This window comes from Engystomops pustulosus, chromosome 2 (genome assembly GCF_040894005.1).
Source record: "Engystomops pustulosus chromosome 2, aEngPut4.maternal, whole genome shotgun sequence".
In the NCBI taxonomy this organism is placed as follows: Eukaryota; Metazoa; Chordata; class Amphibia; order Anura; family Leptodactylidae; genus Engystomops; species Engystomops pustulosus.
The window spans coordinates 211,954,463-211,962,706 of record NC_092412.1 but is presented as its reverse complement, the minus strand read 5'-3'; positions in this window follow the sequence as shown (position 1 = coordinate 211,962,706).

Below are 8,244 nucleotides of genomic sequence, written 5' to 3'. Positions count from 1 at the left end.
AAGCTAGTGCAGCCATGAGTCTTTGGAATGAAGCAACAAATCCTTCACACCTACATTTGGGGATCCTCTGCCTCTTCCTTGCAGATCCTCTCCAATTCTTTCAGATTAGATGGTGAACATTGGTGGAAGCCATTTTCAAGTCTCTCCAGTGATGCTCAGTTGGGTTTAGGTCCAGGCTCTGGCTGGGCCAGGCAGGAATGGTCACAGAGTTGTCCTGAAGCCTCTGCTTTGTTATTTTAGCTGTGTGCTTATGGTCATTGTCTTGTTGGAAGATAAACCTTCAGCCCAGAGCACTCTGGAAGAGATTTTCATCCAGGATATCTCTTTACTTGGCTGCTTTCATCTTTTCTACAAATGCAACCAGTCGTCCCGTCCCTGCAGCTGAAAAACACCACTTGATGCTACCACCACCATGTGTCACTGCTGGGATTCTCCTACTCTGTGTATAAAATACACTATGAAAGACACATGTACATGAATGTAAAGACATGCTTTATTAGTTAATGTACACTTAAATATAATATCTCCTAAAAGGAACATGAAAGAAAGGCAGTCATAGAAAGACAAACAGACACAAGGATGCACAAGAATCAGGTGTAGACAAATATTTGAATGTCTATCCCTGGCACAAAAAGGCTTCTGTGTTTTAAGTATGAACTGGAAAGATTCCACACCAGCCTACATAGGCACCAACAAAATTACCCACAATATGGTACACAACACTTAAGCGGGGACCCAAATAAGGGATGTAAATAACCACTGCAATCCTAACAGTGTAGATGAAATAAAGAACTTTGAAATTGAGCAAAAACTTTTGCAAGTTTGAGATAAATCTTCCCCCTGTAGCAGCAATGGACCCGCTTCCACCACCTCCTATGTGGTGTAGTTTTGCGATTACATTTGTGTTCTTTTGATAATTCTCAGTTGATAAATGTGGTGTTGCACACTCTGTGGTGTATTTTTTCTGCCATTGTGTAACTTTAGAGTTGCCTTTTTTCTTGCTAAAAAACTCCCCAAAAACAATGTATACAATTACTAATGATAAATCTCTACCACAGTGTCAGAGTACATGAAAATAAGGAGCTCAGAGGCAGAATTGTGGCAAGGCACAGATCTGGCCAATGCTACAAAAAGATTTCTGCAGCACTAAAGGAGCACAGTGGCCTTCATAATCCTTAAATGGAAGACATTTGGGAAGACCACAACTGTTCCTTGACCAGGCTGTCCAGCCAAACTAAGCAATCATGGGAAAAGAGCCTTTGTGAGAGAGGTAAAGAAGAACCCCAAGATCACTGGGGCTGAGCTCCACAGATGCACTAGGGAGATGGGAGAAAGTCCCACAAAATCACTGCAGCCCCTACCAGTCAGGGCTTTATGGCAGAGTGTGCAGACAGAAGCCTCTCTTTAGTGCAAAACATATAAAAGCCTAAATACAGTTTTGAAAAAAACACATGACTCCCAGACTCTCTTCTCTGATGAGAACCATTTGGTGATAATTCTAAAATGGTGATATGTTTTGCACTGAGGAGAGGCTTCTGTCTGCATACTCTGCCATAAAGCCTTGACTGGTAGGGGCTGCAGTGCCTTTGTGGAACTTTCTCCCATCTCCCTAGTGCATCTCTAGAGCCCAGCTTTACCTCTATCACCAAGGCTCTTTTCCCATGATTGCTTAAATTTGGCTGGACAGTCAGGTTAAGTAAGAGTTGTGGTCTTCCCAAATGAATTCCGTTTAAGGATTATGAAGGCCACTGTGCTCCTTGAGTGCTGCAGAAATCTTTTTGTAGCATTGGCCAGATCTGTGCCTTGCCACAATTCTGCCTCTGAGCTCCTTGGGCAGTTCCTTAGAGCTCATGATTCTCATGTACTCTGACACTGTGGTGGAGATTTATCGTTAGTCCTATGTAGCTTCTTGGCGTATAATTTTTGCATATGTTTGCACAAACATCGTTTTAGGGGGGTTTAGCAAGAAAAACGCACCTCTAAAGTCATGCAATGGCAGAAAAAATACACTACAACACCGTGCAACACCACATTTATCAACTGCCAATTTTCAAAAGAATGCAAATGTAATCGCAAAACTACACCACATAGGAGGTGGTGTATGTGGGTCCATTGCTGCTACTACAGGGGGGAGATTTATCTCAAAGTTGCACAGTTTTTAAGTTTTTGCTCAATTTTATGTTTGAGGTAAATGATCTGAGAATTTCTTATGCAAACACATTGCAAAAAAGCAGAAATTGAGCAGATGTTAAACATACTTGCGACCGGTGGAGTCTATTCGCACAGAGCACAGTTGAGTGAGTGAGTGCATGTCAAGTGCAATCAGTTTAATTAAACACAGCTGGACTCCAATGAAGGAATAGAACCATCTCAAGGAGGATCAGAAGGAAATACACAGCATGTGAAGTGAGTTAATTATAAGTGTCACAGCAAAGGCCTAAATACTTATATTTGTTTAATAAATTAGCAAAAAAAAAAAATGACATTATTTCGGTTTTCTGTCAAGATGGGGTGCAGAGTGTACATCTTACCAAATGGCTGCAATCAAACAAAGAGTGAAAAATTTAAAGTAGTCTGAATACTTTCCGTCCCCCTTCCTTTAAATTAACCCACCCATACTTCCTAAAAACTATGATTAAAAATAATTGCCGTACTACATTACCAGGGACAATTGGATTGAATCGCCTTCTACTACTGTTCCCCAAATTCCATTCTATTTCCATACCTCTTGACATATATAGGTATTTCTCGCCCTTATCAGGGGTGGCCGTGGGGTGGGGTGCAGAAGCGTTGTTGGGTGCTTTGTTTTGTTCATATTCGAACCTGTTGTTGTTATAAAGGCTTGTACAAAGCATTTGACTATATTGCCATAGGGTACACTCTGCACATATATATGCACATAAATATGATTGACGTTCCTGTTTGTTTTTTCCTGTGAAGATGATCCTCTTATGGAAGCAGACCAAGTATGCATATTGTACCACTGTACGCTGTCCTCTGTATCCTTCCTTTTTCCGGGATCCAGCAAGACCACCATATATGCATATTTTTTGTTTTCTTTTAAATAAAAAGCATTGCCCTTAGGCTACATTCACACGCTGTATGCCCGCCGTACCGTAGTGAAACCTAATGAAGAGTTGGATACTTAGTGAACGATGGAGGAAAACGCATTACAAGTTAATGCAGCAATATACGCATTTAATTTCCCCCTTAATCCTTCACGACCTGATAGAATAACATCGTGCCCAAAATGCTCATTGCAACGAGCAGATTTGTTTCTCTCCATTTTGACATGTCCAAGAATACAAGTCTATTGGAAGCAAGTGCAAGCATTTTTACAAGAAACATATAGGGATTTAGTACCTCTCACGCCTACGTCATGTTTATGCTATTTCGCTCACCTAGCACTGGGGAACAGGATGAAGAGTCCACACTATATTTTAGGCCGATCACCCATATGACACTGCTCATTGCAAAAAGGAGCATTCTAAACCATTGGTTAGAGTCCACATTACCCACATTGACCAAGGTCAATCAACAAGTTACTCAGTGTTTGCACGTTGACAGAGAGGAGTCATTTTTTAGGAAGTGGAGACTGTTTATTTAGAGGCAGCTTACCAGAGAAGAAATCAAGGAAATTATGTCACACTTCCAATATACAACATGGTATTTCACTGAGGACTTGGGCACGCTTGGAAAACTTGGCCACTTGATCACCAATCAGTCTACCTAGGTACTACTCAAAGGGTGGAGATATGACAAGAAATAGGCCGGGGAGAGAGATGGTAAAGAAAGAGACTAAGAGACATGCACTGGTTTAGTTGTTAATTGTTTTAGCATTGACTGTTATCTATGGGATGCACTGTTTGCATCCTACATATGCATCCAGTAGAAAGAATTTAAGTAACAGAGGAACCAACAGTCATTGTGATAACAAAAGGAAATGTGTCTACATTGTGCATATGTTAATATCTTGTAATATTTTGTTGATGCATTACTATGCTATAATTTACAGATTTATCCCCCCCCCCCCAAAAAAAAGAAAAATTTAGAAAGATTATTAACCCTTTGAGATTTCCATAGTACCAGTAATTAAAACAAAAAAAATATAAAAAATTTTTGTCCATAATACATTCATTTAGCCCTAAAATTTACACATTAAAGGGAAACTACCACCACGATTCTACATATAAAGGTCTTTTAAATCTGTGTATAATTTTATGTGTTATTCTGTATATGTGTAGAATCTCCACATCTCTTTTGTCCCTGTATATTTTGCCATGCATTAATGGAGTCGCAGCTTACTATACCTTTTGATCTGAATGCAAGCTTGTTAAAACATGTGAGTTTTAGGGTGTGTGATGTTTCAAAGTGTGGAGACGTGACAAGTCCGGGAAATCAGAGTGTGAGGAGGTTATAAGAGTAGTATACAGAAGCTGGGTGAAGAATGCCATCTAAAGATGGGTGAGCAGATACAGCCAACTAAAGCAAGCCACATGCCTGATCCTTTTGTCACCAGAGGGACCCCAAACATTGCATTCTGCAATAGGTTTTTATGTAATCCGCATAGAAGTGAGCTATTCCTGCAACTCCTGTAGAGATGATTTTAACCGGTTAAGGACCGGGCCCTTTCCTGTTTTTTCATGTCCATTTTTCACTCCCCACCTTCAAAAATCTATAACTTTTTTATTTTTACACGTAAAGAGCTGTGTGATGGCTTGTTTTCTGCGTAACAAATTACACTTCATAGTGACGGTATTAAATATTCCATGCCATGTACTCGGAAGCGGGAAAAAAATTCCAAATGCAGTGAAAATGGTGAAAAACCGCATTTGCGCCATTTTCTTGTGGGCTTGGATATTACGTCTTTCACTGAGCGCCATAAATGACAGGTCTACTTTATTCTTTGGGTCATACGATTAAGGGGATACCAAATTTTTATAGGTTTTATAATGTTTTCATACATTTACAAAAATTAAAACCTGTACAAAAATAATTTTTTTGATTTTGCCAACTTCTGGCGCTAATAACTTTTTTATACTTTGGTGTACGGAGCTGTGGGTGGTGTCATTTTTTTTGCGAAATTTGATAATATTTTCAATGATATCATTTTTAGGACTGTATGACCTTTTGATCACTTTTTATAGATTTTTTTATATTTTTCAAAATGGCAAAAAAGTGCCATTTTCGACTTTGGGCGCTATTTTCCGGTACGGGGTTAATCGTATTGAAAAAACGTTATCATATTTTGATAGATCAGGCATTTTTGGACCCGTCGATACCTAATGTGTTTATGATTTTTACTGTTTATTTATATTTATGTCAGTTCTTTGGAAAGGGGGGCGATTTGAAATTTTTTTTTTTATTATAATTTTTTTTTAACTTTTAATTTTTATTATTTTTCAGTACTTTAACCCTAGGTTGTCTGATCGATCCTATCATATACCCCCATACTACAGTATGGCAGTATATGGGGATTTTCCCTCTCATTCATTACAATGTGCTATTAGCACATTGTAATGAAGGGGTTAAAACGAAATAGCCTCGGGTCTTCGGAAGACCCAAGGCTACCATGGAGACGGACCGCCGCTCCCCGTTGACGTCACGGGGAGCGGCGATCCCAGGTAAGATGGCGGCGTCCATGCACCGCTATCTTTTTGAGGCTGCCTGCAGCCACCGGGTGTTACCGGTAAGCCTATGCTGCAATATGCCCGTGAGCCCTCTCCATGCAGCGCGACCCGACCGCCGCCGTGAATACACGGTGGGCGGTTGCGAACTGGTTAAATGGGGTATCTCAAGTCTCCATCCTGCTCTGTAAATCCCATTTACCATTGACAGAATGCAGTAAGAAACATACTATTCTTGTGACATTTCCACTTCTTCAGTAAGTGATGTAAGACCTGCGTGCATCCTTGTTATAATGCAGGTGGTGCAGTGGTTAAAGGGGTATTCCCACAAAGACAAAATTCTTAAATATACTCAAGATAACAAAATAACACATTCTCCAATTCACTGTTAATAACAAAAAAATACAGCATTTCACAGATATAAGTCCAAATTGTCTCGATCAGGGTGTATTCACACGGCGGGCATACTGCCATGTGCTGGAGAAGAGGAGTAGGCGAGACCCCCCCCCCCCCCCATAAGAAACAGCGGCATACGGCCGCACACTCTGGAACAGATAAAGCATGCTCTATTTTTTTCCCGGGGTACAGTGCGGAATAGTACCACCGCCAGGCACCCATTGCCGTCTATGGGGACGTACATGCAGCAGCAAAATTGCGGCCACATGTATGTCCCACCAGGCAGCCATCTGAATGAACCCTCAGTCTGTAATCACTGGTGTTTACAGTTTTGGTTGTCCCTGGCTACAACCGTAAATGTTCTGACTGTGGGCGGATTTTTCGTCGAATTTCTTCTCCTCTCTGTACAATGCAGTGCTCTCTGCATCCTACCCCTTTCCCTGCATTACAAGACCAGCTCGGACATAGAAGCTTCCTGCTGGCAAGCAGCAGAGTGCAGTCTTACTATACAAACTGCAGGTCTTTATACTAGGGGAGGGAGGCATATAGCAGAGCTGACTGTGTGTGTTATAGTATGAGATAGCAGAGCTGGAGTATGTCATTGTGTGTTATATTCATATTATGACTATGATCTCTCTTTTTCTGTGTGTCAGATGCTAGTAGACTGCTTGGAAGCTAAATAAGAGTGTAGATAAACCTGTACCCTGATACTCTAACCACATTGTCAGCACACGGCATCTCACAGCATTTGAGGGAAGATGAAGTGTCTGCTTAGAGAGTCCCCTCCCACACCCTGGAATTTTATACTAACCATCACTGTGTGATGTTTTTTTTGCTGTTTTTAGCAAAATGTAAAGGGATTACAAATTAGCTTTATTGTGCAAACATCACTAGGGGATTAAAACTTAAGAACTTTCTTTCATGGGCAAACCCCTTTAATGCCTATGGAGGTCTGGCCACAGAGCGGTGATGACCATTGTGAACTATGCACCTCATCACTTGGTGACCCTGCGTTGTAATGTTGCTGAAGTTCTCATATGCTTAGACTTTTGAACAAATCTAAATGGGAAGAAACTTTGCAAAATGACCAATAATAACATTGCCATCTTGAAGCAGGACAACGCTGGGGTCCGGAACAAGCCATTGTTTCACATAAGTTATCACTGATTAACAGTGCTGTGGTTGGTTTGTTAATCACGGACTGACCACAATGTCGAGGATGGGGCTCCTAGCATCATAGCGATACATAATGCAAGAAGACCCTTCTTCCCTGCAATATAGCAGTGCTGAACTGTTGTAAGGATTACAGTTTGGCAATGCTGATCTGCAGGGACTACTTGCATCATCAGTATAATGCTTGGGACACAATCCTGGACTCTGGTCAGTCCATTAAACAGGACATGACCCTTACTGATAATGATGGCATGCTTTTGTTGGCTTAGCACAAAAATTATTATTGAGCAGGATAAACCAGGGACACTTACTCAAAGATCCAGGCACGGTGACTGTGGTAAATCTATTTATATTTGTAATCAATGGTCTCCATTCTTCTAAAATCAATTTTTAAAATGAAGCTAATTAGCAAGAAGTGCTCTGGGGGTGTTACCAGAGCTCCTCCATGATCAATTTATGTTCCGCACTGAGCAGCAATTTCAGTGCATAAAAAAAACCCATCTACATTACTTATTCCAAATCACATTCGCTTTAATGCTACTGTATTACTTTTCAAACTTTGGTGCAGAAAGTGTAATAGCTCATACAGTTCCGGCTTGGCTGCTTGTCCAGCAGATGGAATTTTCTTGCATTATATTTCTATATAATGCAGGGACTCCCATCCTCTGCACTGTGTGCAGCACATGGGATCATTGGCACCTTTACACGGGCTGCACGTGCTATAGTGTGCAAGAGCTGTAACAGATGCATAGACCAGAGAATTCCATCTGCCTTTTATACTTCAGAGATTCGTTTTACTCCAGTCACATGGACATAGGTAAGCAAGTTACTCCTCTAGTTCCTACGACAGTGTCAAAGTCTTGCTCTTTGTGTACCCAAGCAGTAGTCGCCTTCTTGTTCAGACACCCATGATTTCTTTAGCTTTCCACAGCCCGAGGCCCCCTGCACATGAAGGTGCCAGTCTATGGAAATGCTTCAGTTTGCTGGTCAGATCCCAGGGACCGGATACAGTGCACTGGACGGGAGTCCTTCCATCACAGTGAATTAT